The 19,751-nt window shown below is 39.5% G+C and overlaps 1 pseudogene; it reads left to right on the top strand.

The window, feature by feature from the left end:
• Window positions 1-721: 721 nt before the first annotated feature.
• The window catches only part of LOC122117306, a 57,321-nt pseudogene continuing 38,291 nt past the window's right edge, over window positions 722-19,751 (top strand).

Below are 19,751 nucleotides of genomic sequence, written 5' to 3'. Positions count from 1 at the left end.
GTCAAGTCTCAGATGTTCCTGCCTGGACTGACTTCCTGCCTGGCTGGCTTTGAGACCACTCCTCAGATGATTATAGGTGTGGACCCACCAGCACCTGACAAAAGCTATTCTTTTATAAGTAGATCTCAAAGTATATCTAAATTTCTTCTCTTGCTGCTCATTTCTGACTCAGGAAGCAAAAGTGTTCTATTACCTTGAATTCTTCTAGAAAAGTTGTCTTTGCATTTTCCCCCTACCCATATGTCATTAGAAAATATGTACAAAACATTAGGATATACAATGAAGAACTCAGGATATCAGATTCTTATAACCGTAGATCTAATTCATTGAGACACAGCCAGTGTGTGAACTTCATAAAACTATACTTAGAGAATGTTCATCTCAAAATGAGTGCTTTTTCCTACATGTTGCTTGAATTGCGTTCCCTATTACTTTAAAATTCCTTGCTTAGACTTTTATAGTAAATTAATGATTAAATTAATAAATTTAAAAATGCACATATTCTGATGATAAAAAAGCAACCAAGTTATGGTTTTCTTTCTAAATACTTAAAAAACTTACATTACATGCTAAAAGCAATGTATTTTTACAAGGAGACAAAGTTGAATGACATCTAGAAATTTAACTAGATTATGATTTCTAAACATGGATTTCAGCTTTAAGATAAAAGATTGGATCTACTTCATTCTCAAATATTAAATAAGGAAATGAAAATAACATAATGAGGCTGAATGCAAGCTCTGATTGTATCAAGTTTAAAGGGTAAGTGGAACTGGGGGAACTCTCTTTCCTCAATGACCTTCCTTCCTTTCTGTCAATACTCTGACATTCAGAGTTATAATCTTAAAAACTGCTGACCAAACAATCCTACTAGTGACTGTAAAATTAGCACTACCGCAGATAATCCAGCAATCAGATTGCATTATAAGTGTTTACCAAGCAGTATATTAATCAGGGCTTTCCAGAAAAAGAGAACAATGTGAAAAACACAGAAATTATGAGAGAGAGAGAGAGAGAGAGAGAGAGAGAGAAAGAGAGAGAGAGAGAGAGAGAGAGAGAGAGAGAGAGCATAATTAAAAGAGCACAGTAGAGACATAGAGGGGAGGAGAAAACACACTTGAAAAGATATATGAAAAGTTCATGAGTCACATGGAGTCAAAAGGCAGGACAAAGCTCCCATACTGGCTCAAATCCAGGAAGGCAGACAAGAGAATTCTCTCATAGTTAGGTAGTCAGCCATGAATCATTTATATTGCTCTAAAATTAACCTTCATAAGAAGCTGGCTTATAACAAGGCCTGTCCTTCTGGGGGAAGCTCCTTCTCACTTGATTCCAAGAAAATTATGGACCTATTCAGAGCACTTTTGAAATCAGTGCCTCTATATTTCAAAACAAGATGAAGCTGCTGAGGGTTTGATTTTATTATTATTTTTACTGAAGTTTTTGAACCCAGATATTTTTGTGTTCTTAGAATTGTAGTTATGATTAAGAAAAAAATCTGCTTGCAAATGGAAAAAAATGAACAACCATTTAGAAATTAGGCCTATTTTTTTATTTTAAAAGACTTTCTCTCTAACCCTTTTTCTATTATCTGCCTGAATACTAGAATAAGTTCACTTTTTCTTTGTTTAATTGTATTGCAAAGGTGATGCACAGAGACGTTACAGTTACATAAGTAAGGTGATGAGTACACTTCTTTTTGAACAGTGATACCCTATCCCCTCCCAATTCCTCCGACTTGATTCCCTCCGCTGAAGTTGTAAAGTTCATTTCCAACATAGTGTCTAGTGAATATCACTGTTGCATTGGTGATCCTCCTTCCTTTCCCAAAATCAGACAAACTTATCTACAAGACAAAGGGTAAAAAAAATCAAAAGACGTGAGGCGTCAACATGGCGGCGCTCAAGCCCGAAGCTGGGGCTAAACCAGATGATGCAGCACCAAGATAGCAGTATACCCACCTGGTCATCCAACTCCTTCCCTAAGAGATGCAAATTAGAAGACCAATAGTCACGGATATCATAGGAAAAAAATGAATCACTTAGAAAAGAAAAGGCCTTAAATATAAATGGAACAATCCTGCCTGGAACAACAGTTAGCATCTCTGGAATATCAGCAAACTTGGTCTTCAGAAGCTGCTTGAAAGTCAATTATGATACTTTGAAGACATATTCATCATTAACTAGGCTTCCATTTTTATCTTCAGTACTTACAAGCTCCTTGTAACTGATGCTTTGTGTTCGGGTAACATAAGCAAGGAAAATTGGGTCCTGAGAAGTTTGCTGGTTAGTATAGTGTGTGGTATATTACATCCCAGTGCTGTGGCTTTTTCTAAAAATGGACGACTGGCAGTCAAGTACCATACTGTTCCACTGTCACCAAAAGGAAGAGCTTTACTCTACTGGGTGCTTCCTTGTCAAACAGAAATTAAACTAATGGTAATTCCTCTGATCTTTAGGACATGTTTTGGACTAGTTAATGGTCTATGACATTATGCAATATATGAAAACACACTTACAGTGAAAGCAGGGGTTATACTGTGGAGGAGGGACATACAAAGCAACAAAGAAATTATCTTATAAATATGTTAGAAACAATCGTAAGAAAGAAAAAAAACATTTGAATCCTTATCTTGGGGTTCATTTCACCTAACATCATCTTATGTGACCATTTCTGCTTGCCTATATACTAGTAATTGCATATACTAGTAATTGCAAATAAGGGAAACCATGGGACCTATGTTTCTTTGGGCCTGGCTAACTTCACTTAACATAATTTTTTCCAAGTCCTTCTATTTCCTAACAAATGGGGCAATGTCATTCTTTCTGATGGAGGCATATAATTCCAATATACATATATATGCATATGTATATATATGTGATATATATATATATATATCACATTTTCTTGATCCATTCATCTACTGAGGAGCATCTGGGTTGGTTCCACATCTTTTTGGTCATGGGTCTTGAACCTGGGCCTGGGCTCTGTCCCCCAGCTCTTCAGCTCAAGGACAGCACTCTACTACTTGAGATGGGAAGGGATGGGAGGGGGAAACAAAGGAGGAGGCAACAATGCTTGATAAGAAATGTACTCATTACCTTGCCCATGTAATTGTACCTCCTCTGTACAGTACTTTCACAATTAAAAACAAAAAAATATGTATAAAGATTAACCAAACAATGGATGGAGGCTAACTCAGTAGACTGATTTTTTTTCTTTTTTTTTTAATTCATTTTATTTTCTTTGTGAACATACTGTACAGAGGGGTTACAATTAGATGGGCAGGATAATGCATACATTTCTTACCAAGCATTGCAGCCTCCTCCTTTGTTTATCCTTCACATCCCTTCCCAGCCTCCTCCCTCCTCCACCAGTCCTAATCCTTCCCCCCCCCCCCACCAACATTGTAAAGCTCGTTTTCGACATGACAACTTGTACTTCTCATTGTTGTAACAGGTCCACCTGTATCCTTAAACGACTTGTTTGTCCCCATCTCCTCCACAAGTTATACAGACATCAAATATAGTGAAGGCAGGGGTTATACTGTGGGGGAGGGACATACAAAGCAACAAAGAAATAATCTTATAAATGCGTTAGAAACACATGCATGAAAGAAAAAAACATTAAAATACATATCTAAGGGTTCATTCTCCTAACATCACATTATCTGACCTTTTCCGCTTGACTCATACATATAGTAGATATTGCAAATAAGGGAAACCATGGGGCCTATGTTTCTTTGGGCCTGGCTTACCTCACTTAATATAATTTTTTCCAAGCCTTTCCATTTCCTAACAAATGGGGCAATGTCATTCTTTCTGATGGAGGCATAGAATTCCATTGTGTATATATACCACATTTTCTTGATCCATTCATCTACTGAGGGGCATCTGGGTTGGATCCAGATCTTAGCTATGGTAAATAATGCTTAAACAAACATAGTTGTGCTGGTAGCTTTAGTGTGGTCTTGTTGGTAAACTTTTGGGTAAATGCCCAAAAGTGGGATTGCTGGGTCATAGGGGAGTTCTATGTGGAGTCTTTTGAGGAACCTCCATACTGCTTTCCAAAGTGGTTGAACAAGTTTACATTCCCACCAACAATGAAGTAAGGTTCCCTTCTGTCCACATCCCCTCCAGCATCTGTTGTTGATTTTTGCCCTTCTAACTGGAGTGAGGTGGTATCTCAATGTTGTATTGATTTGCATTTCTTTTATGGCTAGGGAGGTTGAGCATTTCTTCATGTGTCTATTGGCCATCCTTCTTTCTTCTTCAGAGAAGTTTCTCTTTTTTTTTTTTTTAATTTAATTTTATTTGTGAACATACTGTACAGAGGAGTTACAGTTACATGGGCAGGATAATGTGTACATTTCTTACCAAGCATTGCAGCCTCCTCCTTTGTTTACCCTTCACATCCCTTCCCAGCCTCCCCCCTCCCCCCCTAATCCCAATCCTTCTCCTTCCTCCCCCCCCCAGCCTCCCCCCCTCCCCCCCGCACCAACGTTGTAAAGTTCGTTTTGGACATGACAACTTGTACTTCTCATTGTTGCAACAGGTCCACCTGTATCCTTAAACAACTGGTTTTTCCCCATCTCCTCCACAAGTTATACTGACATCAAATATAGTGAAAGCAAGGGTTATACTGTGGGGGAGGGACATACAAAGCAACAAAGAGATAATCTTATAAATGTGTTAGAAACACATGCATGAAAGAAAAAAACATTAAAATACACATCTAAGGGTTCATTTTCCTGACATCACATTATCTGACCTTTTCCGCTTGACTCATACATATACTAGATATTACAAATAAGGGAAACCATGGGACCTACTTTTCTTTGGGCCTGGCTTACTTAACTTAATATAATTTTTTCCAAGTTTTTCCATTTCCTAACAAATGGGGCAATGTCATTCTTTCTGATGGAGGCATAGAATTCCATTGTGTATATATACCACATTTTCTTGATCCATTCATCTACTGAGGGGCATCGGGGTTGGTTACATATCTTAGCTATGGTAAATAATGCTACAATAAACATAGTTGTGCTGGTAGCTTTAGTGTGGTCTTGTTTGTAAACATTAGGGTAAATGCCCAAAAGTGGGATTGCTGGGTCATAGGGGAGCTCTATGTGGAGTCTTTTGAGGAACCTCCATACTGCTTTCCAAAGTGGTTGAACAAGTTTACATTCCCACCAACAATGAAGTAAGGTTCCTTTCTGTCCACATCCCCTCCAGCATCTGTTGTTGTTAGAGTTCTTGATTTTTGCCGTTCTAACTGGAGTGAGGTGATATCTCAATGTTGTTTTGATTTGCGTTTCTTTTATGGCTAGGGATGTTGAACATTTCTTCATGTGTCTATTGGCCATCCTTCTTTCTTCTTCAGAGAAGTTTCTCTTTAAGTCTTTCGCCCACTTATTTATTGGGCAGTTGTTTCTTTGAGGATTTGTTGTTGGGGGGTTTAATTTTTTGAGCTCCAAGTATATTTTAGATATGAGACCCTTGTCCATTGTATGGCTAGTAAAGATCTTCTCCCAATCCGTGGGCTTTCTATTGATCTTGCTAGCTATGTCATTTGCCCTGCAGAAGCTCTGCAACTTTATGCAATCCCATTTGTCCAACCTTTCTTTGATTTGTTGTGTTTCCGGGTCTCTATTCAGAAAATTTCGGCCTGAGCCAAGGAGACCCAGGGTTTCTCCTATTCCATCCTGTAATGTTTTCAGAGTGTCTGCTTTGAGTTCAAGGTCTTTGATCCATTTGGAGTTGATTCTGGTGCAGGGTGATATATAAGGATCTAGCTTAAGTTTTCTACATGTAGTTAACCAATTTTGCCAGCACCATTTACTGAAGAGGTTGTCTTTCTTCCATTCTATTGTTTTAGCTCCTTTATCGAAGATTAGATGGCTATAGGTCTGTTGGTTTATTTCTGGGTTTTCAATTCTATTCCATTGGTCCTGAGGTCTGTTCTTATGCCAATACCAAGCTGTTTTGATTACTATGGCTTTATAGTAGAGTTTGAAGTTTGGTATTGATATTCCTCCAGCAGTGTTCTTTCCATTCAGGAGCGTTTTTGCTATTCGGGGTTTTTATTGTTCCATATGAATTTTTGGATTGCCTCTTCTATTTCCTTGAAGAATGACGGTGGAATTTTGATAGGTATTGCGTTGAATTTGTAGATAGCCTTGGGAAGTATTGCCATTTTCACGATGTTAATCTTTCCAATCCAGGAGCATGGGAGGTTTTGCCATTTTTTAAGTTCTGTGTTGATTTCCTTTTTCAAGATTTTAAAGTTTTCATCATAGAGGTCCTTCACTTCTTTAGTTAAGTTAATTCCTAGGTATTTTATTTTTTGTGGGGCTATTACAAATGGAGTTGCTTTCCAAATTTCAGCCACACTTTTCTCATTGTTGGCATACAGAAAAGCCATTGATTTTTGGGGGTTAATTTTATAACCTGCTACTTTGCCAAAGTTTTGAATCAGCTTGAGTAATTTGGGAGTGGAGTATATGGGATTCTTTAAATACAAGATCATGTCATCTGCAAAGAGGGAGAGTTTTATTTCTTCTTTCCCTATTTGGATCCCCTTTATGTCTGCATCTTGTCTTATTGCTGTAGCTAGGCATTCTAATACTAGATTGAAGAGTAGTGGAGAGAGTGGGCATCCTTGTCTTGTTCCTGAGTTAAGAGGAAATGGCTTTAGTTTTTCACCATTGAGTATAATGCTGGCTGTAGGTTTGTCATATACAGCCTTTATCGTATTGAGGAATGTTCCATGGATTCCTAATTTTTCCAAAACCTTCATCATAAAGGGGTGTTGGATCTTGTCGAATGCTTTTTCTGCATCTATTGAGATAACCATGTGGTTCTTATTCTTGCTCCTGTTGATGTGATGAATAATATTAATTGATTTGCGTATATTGAACCAGCTTTGCATCCCTGAAATGAATCCTGTTTGATCGTGGTGTATGATTTTTTGGATGAATTGTTGAAGTCGATTGGCCAAAATTTTGTTGAGAAGTTTTGCATCAATGTTCATCAAAGAAATGGGTCTATAGTTCTCTTTCTTTGATGAGTCCCTGCCTGGTTTTGGGATGAGAGTTATGATGGCTTCATAGAATGTGTTCGGTAGTGAGCTTTCTCTTTCAATTTCATTGAAGAGTTGGAGGAGTATTGGTGTGAGCTCTGCTTTGAAGGCCTTGTAAAATTCCCCTGTAAAACCATCTGGTCCTGGACTTTTCTTAGCTGGGAGGTCTCTTATTGCTGTTTCTATTTCAATGCTTGATATGGGCCTGTTAAGCTGGTTTAACTCATCTTGGTTTAGTTTTGGCATGTCAATATTTGCTAGGAAAAGGTCCATTTCTGTCAAGTTCTCAAACTTATTAGCATAAAGTTTTGAGAAGTATTCCCTTATAATGTTCTGAATCTTGGTTGTTTCCGTGGTGATGTTTCCATTCTCATCTCTGAGTTTATTAATTTGGGTGTGTTCTCTTCTTTTTCTGATAAGATTTGCTAAGGGTCTGTCAATTTTGTTAAGTTTTTCGAAGAACCAACTCTTTGTTTTGTTGATTCTTTCTACAGTTTTTTTGGATTCTAATTCATTTAATTCTGATTTAATTTTGATTATTTCTTTCAGTCTACTGGATTGGGGTTTATCTTGCTGCTCTTTTTCAAGGAGGTTTAGATGTGTCATTAAATTGCTAGTTTCAGTTTTCTCCAATTTGTTGATGTAGGAGCTCAGAGCTATAAACTTGCCTCTGAGTACTGCCTTTGCTGTGTCCCAGAGGAGCTGGTAATTTGTGTGTTCATTTTTGTTGAATAGCATGAACATTTGAATTTCCTTTCTAATCTCTTCCATGACCTACTCTTGATTCAGCAGTGTGTTGTTCAGCCTCCATGTGATACTGGACTTTCTTTGGTGGCTTTTGGTGTTGAGTTCTAATTTTATTCCCTTGTAGTCAGAGAGAATGCAAGGTATAATTTCAATGTTTCTGAATTTAGACAAGTTTGCTTTGTGGCCTAAAATGTGGTCTATTTTAGAAAACGTTCCATGTGCTGCTGAGAAAAACGTGTATCCTGATGCTGCTGGGTGAAATGTTCGGTAGATGTCTGTTAAGTCTAGTTGATCTATGCAGCTGTTTAGATCTGCGGTTTCTCTGTTGAGTTTTTGCCGAGTTGATCTATCTAGTGGGGAGAGTGGTGTGTTAAAATCCCCAACAATTAATGTCTTTGGATCTATATGGGATTTGAGGGAAAGTAGTGTTTCTTTGATAAATTTGGGTGCTCCATTGTTTGGCGAATAGATATTTAGAATTGTAATATCCTCCTGAAGGAGAGATCCTTTAATTAGTATGTAGCGACCTTCTTTATCTCTTCTCATGAATTTTAATTTGAAGTCTATTTTATCTGATATTAAGATTGCAACTCCCGCCTGTTGATGGGGGCCGTTTGCTTGGTAGATTTTGTTCCAGCCTTTAACATTGAAAATGTGTTTGTTTTTATGGGCAAGATGTGACTCCTGCATGCAGCAGATAGCAGGGTCTTGTTTTTTAATCCAACTAGACAGTCTATGTCGCTTAATTGGAGAGTTCAGTCCGTTAACATTAAGAGATAGGACTGAGAGGTATTTGGGAGTTCCTGCCATGTTATCCACTTTCTTGGGGGCTGCGAAAACTAGGTTCTTCCTATGGTTCTTGGATTATCAGTTTGGGTGCAGTTTCTTGGCCTTTGTTGTGGCCTTGTTGGTTTTCTATGTGTAGGACATCTTTAAGAATCTTTTGTAGGGCTGGTTTGGTGGAGATGTATTGTTTCAATTTTTCTTTGCTATGGAAGGTTTTTATTTGGCCTTCAGTTATGAAGGAGAGTTTAGCTGGGTACAGTATTCTTGGTTGATAGTTGTTTGTTTTTAGGGCATGGCATACATCATTCCAGGCTCTTCTTGCTTTCATTGTCTCTGCTGAGAAATCTGAGGTGATTCTAATTGGTTTCCCTTTATAGGTGATTACCCTTTTCTCCTTGACAGCTTTAAGGATCTTTTCCTTGTTCTGAGTTGATCCTGTGTGGATTATAATGTGACGGTGGGATGTCCTATTCTGGTCTGGTCTATTTGGGGTTCTAAAAGCTTCTTGTATCTGAATAGGCCTATCTTTTTGTATGTTTGGGAAGTTCTCTGCTAGGATCCTGTTAAACAAATTTCCTAGACCATTAACTTCTGTTTCTAGGTGCTCCTCTACACCCATTATCCTTAGATTAGGCCTTCTGATGGTGTCTTCTAGGTGTTGGATAGATCTATCATACTCCTTGGACTTGTCTTGGATGGTTGTATGTTCTTTCTCTATAATATCTAGGCTGTCTTCAATCCCTGAGATTCGATCTTCTGCATGGTCTAACCTGCTGTCAAGACTCTACTTTGTTTTTTATCTCTTTTCCTTCTAATTGGTCAGCTTTGATGGCTTCAAGTTCTTTGTTGAAGCTCTGTTTTAGGTCTTGTATGAATTTCTTTACTTCCTTAATTTGGTGTTCAGTGTTTGTTCTCAAGTCACTTAGTTGATTGGTTATGGTTTCTTTGGACTCCCATTCCTTCTGTTGGGTTCCATTCAGCATTCCCTTTGTGGTCTCCCTGACTTCCTTCAGCTCTTTGTTAATGGATTCCATGAATGCCTTTAGTGATCTTTGTGTGTTCTCTACCTGGTCTCTCAATTCCTGAATTACTCTTTGATTAGCTTCCTCCCGTTTGTGGGATTCCTGCAGTTCTCTTTCCTCCCGTTCGTGGGATTCCTGCAGTTCTCTTTGAGTGTTCTCAGCCTGCTCACGCCATTCCTCCCTTTCTCTTTGAGTATTCTCAAGTTGTTCACGCAAATCCTGTATCAGTTTTTGAGTAGCTTCCTCACGCTTATGATATTCCTGTATAAACTTTTGGGATGCCTCCTCTCTCTCCCTATCACGCTCATACAGAGTCCTTTGTAAGTTGTCAAACTTCTCATTTATCATGTTTGCCACCAGTGTTTGTAGAGCTATTTGGGAACTCTCCTCTGGATTGTTCATTATCCGATCTGACCCCTGATTATCAAGATTGGGAATTGAGATACCCGGATTTGCCATTTTTCTTGTGTTTTTCCGGCTTACTTTGCCCATTTGAGATGAAAATAGCACCAGTTTTGTGCTAGAACACTATCTTAAGGCAACCATCAACCAACGTTTGCATTTATACAGTCAATAGTCTACAGATACAATCTAGTTCAACAGATATATCTATTCAACATCAAACAACTATATGTTAATGGGCTTCGAACCGCAGAGAAGAATTTGGAAAACCAGAAATTTTTAGGGTTAGGGAGAGATGTGGGTAAAAATTAGGAATAGATTGGTGTGGGGAGGCACAGGGAGAGTTAACTATGTCCTAATCTCAATGCAGGAAATAGGTTGGGTAGGATGCAAGTAGAGAGGGAGAGAAAAAGAAGAAAGGGAAAGGGAAATGAAAAGAGACCAAAAAAAAATTAGAAACGTAAAAATTAATATAGTTATGGAGATTGAAAGACCATCTATTTAGAGAGGAATGTGAATATAATGAGAAAACAGGAGGGAGATAGAGGAGATGTGAAAAACTTAAAAAATGCTTAATATATTATATAGGTATAAAGAGGTAGTACTGCTATTAAGGAATTTAAGTCTCAGAGGTTTTGGATTGAGTAATAAATTTGTGGATTAAGTGTGTACACAATGGGGGATAGGGTCTACTAGTTAACTATGGGTTTATCAGGATGTGCAGGACAAGAGTTAAGTCACATACAGAAGAACAAAAGAAAGGAAAAGGTGAAAAGGATAAGAAAGGGAGAAAAAAAAGATCAGAAGTTCAGTAGAGCTAGACAAAAAACAAAAAGATAATTGAGAAAGAAAGAAAAAGAGAGAGAAGACAAGAAAAGAAAGGAAAACGTACATTCACGTATTCCTAAAATAAAAATTATAAGAGGGAAAAAAAGTTACTGGAAAACAATTATTTTTTCAAAAAAGGCAAAAATTAAAGATTAATAAAAGTTTTAGAAAAGGAAAAAAAAATTTTTATATATATAAGGTACCAAAAAAAAAAAAAAAAAAAAGTTCCTTGATTTTTTTTTTTTTTTTATTTTTTTGGGAGGGGTGGGAAGAATCCTGTATCTCCCTTTTGTCTGTAACCAGCCTCTTGTTGGAGTCTCTGGTCAGCTTGAGGTCCTGTGGCTTGATTGGTTTCTTAAGTCAGTTTGTTCCAACAGGCAGAAAAATGCTCTGCTTTACCAAAGATTTTGAGATCCCCCTCCCAGGTTAGTTTAATGGGAGGGTGATCTGCTTTGAGAATCACAAAAGAGGGGTGATGAGGCTAGGTTCTGGTAGAGTTGAGGCCTTTCAACAAACAGTAGCTTTTCCCTGGGGCTATTTTGTGAAAAATTCACAGAGCCCACCCTGGAGCCATTCTCAGGGTTTCTGTTTTTCAATTGATTGTGGAGGCTGCTAGAGGGAGGGGCAGCCTCTGGCTCTGGTTACCCAGTGAGGAAAGCCACTCCAATGGCTGGTTCCTGAGCTGGGTGACTTTTCCCTGGATGGAGCTGAGTCTGGCAGGTCACTTTGCCGTTAAGTTCTTGTGACCTGTTAAATGACTCGTTTTATTCCAAGGCCTGAGTTGGAGCTAGCAGCTCCTCCGAGCTTTGTCGGTATCCATGATGGAGATCACCGGTGCTGGGGGGGAGGGGTGGCCTTCCCTCCTCTGCTCCCTGAGAAGGCGTGAGGAAGTCGGGCTTCTACTCACGCCGAGTCTTGGATCCTGGGTGGTCTCTGGTCTGCAAAGTGCAGGATGAAGTTGTCCGCTCCTTGTCGGTTCTTGCTGGTGTTGAGTAGAATCCTCTCGCCTGCTGCGTCTGGCTCCTTCGTCCCGGACTCTCTGTGTGAGCGCTCAGGTATGGCCGCGGCTGCGGTCGCCGCTGCGACCCTGCCGCCGCCACGGCGGCTGCTGGCAGGCGCTCAGATGTGTCTGCTTGTCTTGGCTTCCCCTCTCTTGTCTAACTCTCTGTCCTGTGATGGCACACTTGGTGTGATTCTCTGGCTTAGGACTGTTCACTGGAACTCTAAAACTGCTTTCTATGCGAGAGCTTGTTCAGATTTCAGCTTCTCCTCCGCCATCTTCCCGGAACCCTCTCGAGAAGTTTCTCTTTAAGTCTTTCACCCACTTGTTTATTGGGCAGTTGTTTCTTTGAGGATTTGTTGTTGGGGGATTTAATTTTTTGAGTTCCAAGTGTATTTTAGATATGAGACCCTTGTCCGTTATATGGCTACTAAAGATCTTCTCCCAACCCGTGGGCTTTCTATTGATCTTGCTAGCTATGTCCTTTGCCATGCAGAAGCTCTACAACTTTATGCAATCCCATTTGTCCAACCTTTCTTTGATTTGTTGTGTTTCCGGGTCTCTATTCAGAAATTTCGGCCTGAGCCAAGGAGACCCAGCGTTTCTCCTATTCCATCCTGTAATGTTTTCAGAGTGTCTGCTTTGACTTGGAGGTCTTTCATCCATTTGGAGTTGATTCTGGTGCAGGGTGATATATAAGGATCTAGCTTTAGTTTTCTACAAGTAGTTAACCAATTTTGCCAGCACCATTTACTGAAGAGGCTGTCTTTGTTCCATTCTATTGTTTTAGCTCCCTTATGGAAGATTAGATGGCTATAGGTCTGTGGGTTCATTTCTTGGTTTTCAATTCTATTCCATTGGTCCTGAGGTCTGTTCTTATGCCAATACCAAGCTGTTTTGATTACTATGGCTTTATAGTAGAGTTTGAAATTTAGTATTGATATTCCTCCAGCAGTGTTCTTTCCATTCAGGAGCGTTTTCGCTATTCGGGGTCTTTTATTGTTCCATATGAATTTTTGGAATGCCTCTTCTATTTCCTTGAAGAATGAGGTTAGAATTTTGATAGGTATTGCGTTAAATTTGTAGATAGCCTTGGAAGTATTGCCATTTTCACGATGTTAATCTTTCCAATCCAGGAGCATGGGAGATTTTGCCATTTTTTAAGTTCTGTGTTGATTTCCTTTTTCAAGATTTTAAAGTTTTCATCATAGAGCTCCTTCACTTCTTTGGTTAAGTTAATTCCTAGGTATTTTATTTTTTGTGGGGCTATTACAAATGGAGTTGCTTTCCTAATATCAGCCACACTTTTCTCATTGTTGGCATACAGAAAGGCCATTGATTGTTGGTGGTTAATTTTATACCCTGCTACTTTGCCAAAGTTTTGAATCAGCTTGAGTAATTTGGGAGTGGAGTCTATGGGATTCTTTAAATACAAGATCACGTCGTCTGCAAAGAGGGAGAGTTTTATTTCTTCTTTCCCTATTTGGATCCCCTTTATGTCTGCATCTTGTCTTATTGCTGTAGCTAGGCATTCTAATACTAGATTGAAGAGAAATGGAGAGAGTGGACATCCTTGTCTTGTTCCTGAGTTAAGAGGAAATGGCTTTAGTTTTTCACCATTAAGTATAATGCTGGCTGTAGGTTTGTCATATATAGCCTTTATTGTATTGAGGAATGTTCCATGGATTTCTAATTTTTCCAAAACGTTCATCATAAAGGGGTGTTGGATCTTGTCAAATGCTTTTTCTGCATCTATTGAGATAACCATGTGGTCTTATCCTTGCTCTTGTTGATGTGATGAATAATATTAATTGATTTGCTTATATTAAACCAGCTTTGCATCCCTAAAATGAATCCTGTTTGATCATGGTGTATGATTTTTTGGATGAATTGTTGAAGTCGGTTGACCAATATTTTGTTGAGAAGTTTTGCATCAATGTTCATCAAAGAAATGTGTCTATAGTTCTCTTTATTTGATGAGTCCCTGCCTGGTTTTGGGAAGATGGTTATGATGGCTTCATAGAATGTGTTCGGTAGTGAACTTTCAATTTCATTGAAGAGTTGGAGGAGTATTGGTGTGAGCTCTGCTTTGAAGGCCTTGTAGAATTCCCCTGTAAAACCATCTGGTCCTGGACTTTTCTTAGGTGGAATGTCTCTTATTGCTGTTTCTATTTCAATGCTTGATATGGGCCTGTTAAGCTGGTTTAACTCATCTTGGTTTAATTTTGGCATGTCAATATTTGCTAGGAAAAGGTCCATTTCTGTCAAGTTCTCAAACTTATTAGCATAAAGTTTTGAGAAGTATTCCCTGATAATGTTTTGAATCTTGGTTGTTTCCGTGGTGATGTTTCCATTCTCGTCTCTGATTTTATTTATTTGGGTGTGTTCTCTTCTTTTTCTGATAAGATTTGCTAAGGGTCTGTCAATTTTGTTAATTTTTTCGAAGAACCAACTCTTTGTTTTGTTGATTCTTTCTATAGCTTTTTTGGATTCTAATTCATTTAATTCTGATTTAATTTTAATTATTTCTTTCTTTCTACTGGATTGGGGATTATCTTGCTGCTCTTTTTCAAGGAGGTTTAGATGTATCATTAGATTGTTGGTTTCAGATCTCTCCAATTTGTTGATGTAGGAGCTCAGAGCTATAAACTTGCCTCTGAGTATTGCTTTTGCTGTGTCCCAGAGGAGCTGGTAATTTGTGTGTTCACTTTTGTTGAATAGCATGAACATTTGAATTTCTTTTCTAATCTCTTCCATGACCCACTCGTGATTCAGCAGTGTGTTGTTCAGCCTCCATGTGATACTGGACTTTCTTTGGTGGCTTTTGGTGTTGAGTTCTAATTTTATTCCCTTGTGGTCAGAGAGAATGCAAGATATAACTTCAATGTTTCTGAATTTAGACAAATTTGTTTTGTGGCCTAAAATGTGGTCTATTTTAGAAAATGTTCCATGGGCTGCTGAGAAAAATGTGTATTCTGATGCTGCTGGGTGAAATGTTCGGTAAATGTCTGTTAAGTCTAGTTGATCTATGCAGCTGTTTAGATCTGTAGTTTCTCTGTTGAGTTTTTGCCGAGTTGATCTATCTAGTGGGGAGAGTGGTGTGTTAAAATCCCCAACAGTTAATGTCTTTGGAGTTATATGGAATTTGAGGGAAAGTAGTGTTTCTTTGATAAATTTGGTTGCTCCATTGTTTGGCGAGTAGATATTTAGAATTGTAATATCCTCCTGAAAGTGAGATCCCTTAATTAGTATGTAGCAACCTTCTTTATCTCTTCTCAGGAGTTTTAATTTGAAGTCTATTTTATCTGATATTAGGATTGCAACTCCTGCCTGTTTATGGGGGCCGTTTGCTTGGTAGATTTTGTTCCAGCCTTTAACATTGAAAATGTGTTTGTTTTTACGGGCAAGATGTGACTCCTGAAGGCAGCAGATAGAAGGGTCTTGTTTTTTAATCCAACTAGACAGTCTATGTCGCTTAATTGGAGAGTTCAGTCCGTTAACGTTAAGAGAAAGGACTGAGAGGTATTTGGGAGTTCCTGCCGTGTTATCTACCTTCTTGGGGGTTGCGAAAACTGGGTTCTTCCTATGGTTCTTGGATTCTCAGTTTGGGTGCAGTTTCTTGACCTTTATTGTGGTCTTGTTGGTTTTCTATGTGTAAGACATCTTTAAGAATCTTTTGTAGGGCTGGTTTGGTGGAGATGTATTGTTTCAATTTTTCTCTGCTATGCAAGTTTTTTATTTGGCCTTCTGTTATGAAGGAGAGTTTAGCTGGGTACAGTATTCTTGGTTGATAGTTGTTTGTTTTTAGGGCATGGCATACATCGTTCCAAGCTCTTCTTGCTTTGATTGTCTCTGCTGAGAAATCTGAGGTGATTCTAATTGGTTTTCCTTTATAGGTGATTACCCTTTTCTCCTTGACAGCTTTAAGGATCTTTTCCTTGTTCTGAGTTGATCCTGTGTGGATTATAATGTGACAGTGGGATGTCCTATTCTGGTCTGGTCTGTTAACAAATTTCCTAGGCCAATGACTTCTGTTTCTAGGTGCTCCTCTACACCCATTATCCTTAGATTAGGCCTTCTGATGGTGTCTTCCAAGTGTTGGATAGATCTATCATATTTCTTGGACTTGTCTTGGATGTTTGTATGTTCTTTCTCTATAATATCTAGGCTGTCTTCAATCCCTGAGATTCGATCTTCTGCATGGTCTAACCTGCTGTCAAGACTTTCTACTTTGTTTTTTATCTCTTTTCCTTCTAATTGGTCAGCTTTGATGGCTTCAAGTTCTTTATTGAAGCTTTGTTTTAGATCTTGTATGATCTTCTTTACTTCCTTAATTTGATGTTCAGTGTTTATTCCCAGATCACTTAGGTGATTGGTTATGGTTTCCTTGGACTCCCATTCCTTCTGTTGGGTTCCATTCAGCATTCCCTTTGTGGTCTCCCTGACTTCCTTCAGCTCTTTGTTAATGGCTTCCATGAATGCCTTTAGTGATCTTTGTGTATTCTCTTCCTTCTCTCTCAATTCCTGTATTACTCTTTGATAAGCTTCCTCCCGTTCGTGGGATTCCTGTAGTTCTCTTTGAGTGTTCTCAGCTTGTTCACGCCATTCCTGTCTTTCTCTTTGAGTATTCTCAAGCTGCTCATGCAAATCCTGTATGAGCTTTTGAGTAGCTTTCTTATGCTTATGATATTCCTGTATAAACTTTTGAAATGCCTCCTCTCTCTATCACGCTCATACAGAGACCTTTGTATGCTTTCAATCTTTTGATTTATCATGTTTGCCAGCAGTGTTTGTAGAGCTATTTGGGAATTCTCCTCTGGATTATTCATTATCTGTTCTGTCCCCTGATTATCGGGATTGAGAATTTAGATACCCGGATTTGCCATTTTTCTTGTGTTTTTCCAACTTACTCTGCCCATTTGAGATGAAAATAGCACCAGTTTTGTGCTAGAACACTATCTTAAGGCAAGCATCAACCCAAGTCTGAATTTGCACAGTCAATAGTCTACAGATACAATCTAGTTCAACAGATACATCTATTCAACATCAAACAACTATACGTTAATGGGCTATGGACTGCAAAGAATAATTTGGAAGACCAGAAATTATTAGGGTTAGGGAGAGATGCTGGTAAAAAAATAGGAATAGATTGATGTGGGGAGGCTCTGGGGGAGTTAACTAAGTCTTAATCTCAAAGTAGGAAATAGGTTGATTATGATGAAAGTAGAGAGAGAGAGAAGAAAAAAAAAGAAAGGGAATGGGAAAAGAAAAGAGACCAGAAAAAATAGAAAGGTAGAAATTAATAAAATTATGTAGATTCGTTAACAATCTATTTAGATAAGAACGTGAATTTATTGGGAGAAGGGGAGGGATATAAAGTAGATGTGAAAAACTTAAAAATAAAAATGCTTAAAATATTATATAGGTATAAAGAGGTAGTACTGCTATTAGGGAATTTACGTCTTTGAGGTTTTGACTTGTGTAATAAATTTGTGGATTAAGTGTGTACACAATGAGGGATAGGGTCTAATAGTCAACTACAGGTTTATCTGAGGGTGTGCAGGACAAGAATTAAGTCACATAAAGAAGAACGAAAGAGAGGAGAAGGTGAAAAAGATAAGAAAGGAAGAAGAAAAAGATGAGAAGTTCAGTAGAGCTAAACAAAAAACAAAAAGATAATTTAAAAAGAGAAAAAAAAATAAGAGAGAGAAAGAAGACCAAAAAAGAAAGCAAAAACGCACACTCCCATATTCCCAAAATAAAAATTATAAGAGGACAAGAAACTTTCTGGAAAACATTTTTTTTTTATCAAAAGAGGCAAAGATTAAAGATTGAAAAAAGTTTTAGAAAAGAAAAATTTTTTTTTTATATAAGGTACCAAAACTAAAAACTAAAAAAAAAAAAACAAAGAAGAAGACGAAGAAGAGAAAAAGGAAAAAAAAAAAAACAAAAAACAAAAAAAAACCAAAAATTTCTTTTTTTTTTTTTTTTTGGGAGGAGTGGGAAAAATCCTGTATCTCCCTTGTGTCCGTTACCAGCCTCTTGTTGGAGTCTCTGGTCTGCTTGTGGTCCTGTGGCTTGGTTGGTTTCTTAAGTCAGTTTGTTCAAACAGGCAGTAAAATGCTCTGCTTTACCCAGGATTTGGCGATCCTTCTCCCAGGCTAGTTCATTGGGAGACAGATCTGCTTTGAGTATCACAAAAGAGGGGGATGCAGTGATGAGGCTAGGTTCTGGTAGCTTTTCCGGGGCTGGTTTGTGAAAACCTCACAGAGCCCAGCCTGGAGCCATTCTCAGGGTTTCTGTTTACTGATTTTCAATTGATTGTGGAGGCTGCTAGAGGGAGGGGTAGCCTCTGGCTCTGATTACCCAGTGAAGAAACCCACTCCTCAGGCTGGCGCCCGAGCTGGGGGACTTTTCCCTGGGTGGAGCTGAGTCTGGCAGGTCACGCCGCCGTTAAGTTCTTGTGACCTGCTAAATGACTCCTTTTATTCCAAGGCCTGAGCTGGAGCTAGCAGCTCCTCGGAGCTTTGTCGGTATCCAAGATGGAGATCACCGGTGTTGGGGGGGAGGGGTGGCCTTCCCTCCTCTGCTCCCTGAGAAGGAGTGAGGACGTCGGGCTTCTACTCTTGGTTCCTCGGTCGTCTCTGGTCTGCGAACTGCAGGATGAAGATGTCTGCTCCTTGTCAGTTCTTGCTGGTGTTGAGTAGAATCCGCTCGCCTGCTGCTTCTGCCTCCTTCTTCCCGGACTCTGTTGCTCATGTATGGTGGCTGTGCTCACCCACCACCGCCACAGCTGCCGCCGTCACGGCAGCTGCTGGCAAGGGCTCAGAAGTGTCTCCTTGCCTGGGTTTCCTTCTCTGGACAAACTCTGTCCTGTGATGATTCACTTGGTGTAATTCTCTGACTTAGGACTGTTCACTGGAACTCTAAAACTGCTTTCTATGCAAGAGCTTACTTAGACTCCAGCTTCTCCTCCGCCATCTTCCCTGACTCTCGACTGATTTTTTTTCATGATGAAGACATAACCATTGCTGAAAGAATGAAAAGTAATTCCTGTTTCTGTTCTGTTTGCCTGGTATATGTCAGATATTTGATGAATACAAAAATAATTGAATAAATGTTATTATAAAAATCAAAAACAGTGGAGAGTTCCGGGAAGATGGCGGAGGAGAAGCTGGAATCTGAACAAGCTCTCGCATAGAAAGCAGTTTTAGAGTTCCAGTGAACAGTCCTAAGCCAGAGAATCACACCAAGTGTGCCATCACAGGACAGAGAGTTAGACAAGAGAGGGAAAGCCAAGGCAAGAAGACACATCTGAGCGCTTGGCAGCAGCCGCGGCGGCTGCGGCAGGGTCGCGGCGGCGACCGCAGCCACGGCCATACCTGAGCGCTCACACAGAGAGTCCGGGACGAAGGAGCCAGACGCAGCGGGCGAGAGGATTCTACTCAACACCAGCAAGAACCGACAAGGAGCGGACATCTTCATCCTGCAGTTTGCAGACCAGAGACCACCCAGGATCCAAGACTCGGCGTGAGTACAAGCCCGACGTCCTCACTCCTTCTCAGGGAGCAGACAGAGAAAGCCACCCCTCCCCCCCCCAGCACCGGTGATCTCCATCTTGGATACCGACAAAGCTCGGAGGAGCTGCTAGCTCCAACTCAGGCCTTGGAATAAAACGAGTCATATAACAGGTCACAAGAACTTAACGGCAAAGTGACCTGCCAGACTCAGCTCCATCCAGGGAAAAGTCACCCAGCTCAGGAACCAGCCATTGGAGTGGCTTTCCTCACTGGGTAACCAGAGCCAGAGGCTGCCCCTCCCTCTAGCAGCCTCCACAATCAATTGAAAAACAGAAACCCTGAGAATGGCTCCAGGGTGGGCTCTGT

Source organism: Dipodomys spectabilis, unplaced genomic scaffold (assembly GCF_019054845.1).
Source record: "Dipodomys spectabilis isolate Male_0828 unplaced genomic scaffold, ASM1905484v1 ptg000140l, whole genome shotgun sequence".
Lineage (NCBI taxonomy): Eukaryota > Metazoa > Chordata > Mammalia > Rodentia > Heteromyidae > Dipodomys > Dipodomys spectabilis.
The sequence above is the reverse complement of the archived record's forward strand: the minus strand, read 5'-3'. Positions and strand labels throughout refer to the sequence as shown.